General features: G+C 47.0%; 1 protein-coding gene across 4 annotated transcripts in view; it reads left to right on the top strand.

Moving 5' to 3' along the window:
* Positions 1 to 2,912, top strand: part of Med24 (mediator complex subunit 24) — a 25,120-nt gene that overhangs the window by 6,243 nt on the left and 15,965 nt on the right. The window lies entirely within an intron of this gene.

Raw genomic sequence — 2,912 nt, 5'->3', positions numbered from 1 at the left:
GGCCTTGAACTCAGAAATCCACCTGCCTCTGCCTCCCAAGTGCTGAGATTAAAGGCGTGCACCACCACGCCCGGTGATTCTGGCCTTTTACATTCATGGTATGAGATGGTCAGAAGGAGGTGGCAGTTATGCCTAGAACTCAGGAGCCTAAATATGAGTGCCTGGTTTAGAAGAGTGTAGTCAGTTTCCGTTGTTACAAAATACTGGAGCTAAACCAGCTAAGGGAAGAAGGGTTTGTTTAGGCTAGGACTGGCCAGCTTTGTCATTTCTAGGTAGTAATGAGGCAGAAAGGTGCACAGGAGTAAAGTCGCTCTTGTCCTGGTAGCTAGGAAGCAACAAAAAGCAGAGGAGGGGCTGGGGACAAGATACAGCCTCTCAAAAACATGCCTCTCTTTCTTCAGCTAGGCCCACCCCTTCTGACAGTGCCATCGCTTTAGGAGTCCATGTATCAGTTAATCCATTCAGCTTTCAGGGTTATATCTGTCAGGGACAAATCATGACAAGTTGTCAGACCCAGCTGGTGATGGGGGATGTGGGCATAGAGGACATTGCTTAGGGAATATGGGCAAGAGAAGTGGCCCGTGCCAGATTCCTAAGCACCCAGTCACATCAAAAGCATGTGGATATGAATGATCTGAAGAGAGCAGAGGAAACTGTGAAGAGTGTATCAGGTAGAAGGTTTAAAGGGAGGAAAGGTTGAAAATCAAGGATGTGCTTGATGACATCACTGGCAGCCAGGAAGCTGGACTCCATCAGAAATGAGAGCCTGTGGGTCTAACAGCAAGAGTTTGTTGGTAGCTGTGAGGAAAAGATTAATGCAAGGGTCAGGACAGGGTGTTGAGGAGGGAGCAGAAGGTGTGGAGGTAGAGACCGTGAGAGTAGAGAACTCGGTTGGAGAGAACAGAGAGGGTGGTTAAATGAAATGTGGGGTCTGTGGGAAGCTCTCTGAAATAGAAGGCTCTTGAGATACATAAACACCGACGAGAAAGGCAAGCTCAGAAAGGCTGAATATCTTCACGGCCTGTCAAGTGCTATGCAAAATTAGTAATTTATTCTTCCTCCAGAGTTAAGAGGCTCTTTGGTCAGGTGCTGCGCCTGGAGAGGGTACTTAGGAGTGGTTGGGGGTGTCGGGTATGAAGAAGAGCAAGAGGATTGGCAACAGCTGCCAGGTCAGCCTGGGCTAGCCACTTGTGCAGATGGCCACGCCAGTCTCCAGCCCCGAGGTCTTGTGTCAGCTCAGAGTGTCTAGCTGGTGGAATTGTTAAGACTGGAGTCGACTTAAGCCCTGCTGGGAGGAACAGGTCACCATGTGTAAGTGCTTTCAGGTGTGTCTGGAGCAGAACGTAAGTGATACAGAGGACTGCACAGAATACAGCATGTGAAGGCCATCTGTGCATTCTGACCTAACAGCTTCCATAAGAACATGCACAGCCAGGGCTTTCTCTTCCTGGTGTGGGGTCCAGGTTTTTTATTATTATTTTTTAAGTTGAACCATCCAGCTCCCCCTACAGGTTGGCATCCAGCAGGGTTCAGTTCTTCTCCAAGCTCTCGCTATGGGGACATTGGTTATAAATAAACAAACACTGGCCGGGAACGGCATGGTCATTCTGCCCAGGCATTCTCCCAACTTTCTGCTCACTGTCAGACTCTCACTTTGGCTTCACAGTGTGTCCTGCTGCTGACGGCTCTGAATGCTAATTATCTGTGTTTAAGCCCTGTCTGTGCTCTGCTCCTGTTCATCCACGAGGTCTGGTTTAAAATGTCTGAGCCAGTCTGCTCAGGTGATGAATGTCGTCATCCCTTACTGCACACAGCATGCCCTTACCATTATCGTTTGTAGTGCAACCCCAGGGCCTAAGCAGGCTAGCCTAGCAGCACTCAGCCACTGAGCTCCGTTCACCTCAGCCTACTGAGTTAAGAGTTTAAATCTGCTCAGAACAAATTCTTTCTATCAAGCTGGTTCTCTATGGTGTTGAGTATATTTACTAACAGAAATGTGTTGCAAGGTAAAATAATTTTTTAGATTGCATCACATTAATAGAACTCAGTTAATTGAAGCAATGAAAATGTCCTAAGGGCAAGTCCAAGGCCTGGTGCTGGAGAAACAGATATACATGTACAATTATCTCTGTCTGCAAGGGATTTACTGTCCAGATAGGATTTCTAAAATATGTATTTTGGAAATACTACTTAAATGAGATCTTGTGATGAAATGACTTTGGAGGCTATTGCTTGTGTGCCTCTGGGAGGGGATGTGTGCGCCATGTGTGGAAGGCAGAGGACATGATGGTGGGAGTCAGTTCTTCCAGCTTATGGCTTCTGGGAATCGAACTCAAGTCGTCAGATTTGGCAGCAAGTGTCTTTACTCACTGAGTCATCATCTCTCATTGTTTATAAATGCGTTATGGTTCTGAGAAGTCTTACAGTGAGAATGTATGTCTTTAAGTATGTTGTTAATTTAGGTTTTTAAACCATATATCACACAGAAGCACTATGTGTGTCTATGTAAAGATTCCCAGCTTGCAGTGTGGGGTTAGAAGCTGGGACCATCTTATGTGCATGGTCTTACAGCTGAGCAGTTCACCAACCCCTGCAACGTTTCTTAACGTCTGGAGGAAGCTTTGGAGCAACATGATCTAATAAGATTTTCTACAGTAAAGAACTTGCTCTTTTTGTACTGAGTAACACTGTGGGCAGCAGCACTTGTATTGAGGGTTGTAAGCCCAAGGAATTAGTTTATTGTGGGCCAAAGAGATGGCTCCATAGTCAGGAGCACTAGCTGCTGGCCAAGGACAGTGGCGCAGGCCTCTAATATCAGCACTCGGGAGGCAGAGGCAGATGGAGCTCTGTGAGTTGGAGGCCAGCCTGGTCTACATAGTGAGTTCCAGGACAGCCAGGGCTGCACAAAGAAA

The sequence above is a fragment of the Mastomys coucha genome, unplaced genomic scaffold (genome assembly GCF_008632895.1).
Source record: "Mastomys coucha isolate ucsf_1 unplaced genomic scaffold, UCSF_Mcou_1 pScaffold5, whole genome shotgun sequence".
NCBI classification, from domain to species: domain Eukaryota; kingdom Metazoa; phylum Chordata; class Mammalia; order Rodentia; family Muridae; genus Mastomys; species Mastomys coucha.
Note: the sequence above shows the minus strand (reverse complement) of the source record. Positions and strands in the feature narration are given on the sequence as shown.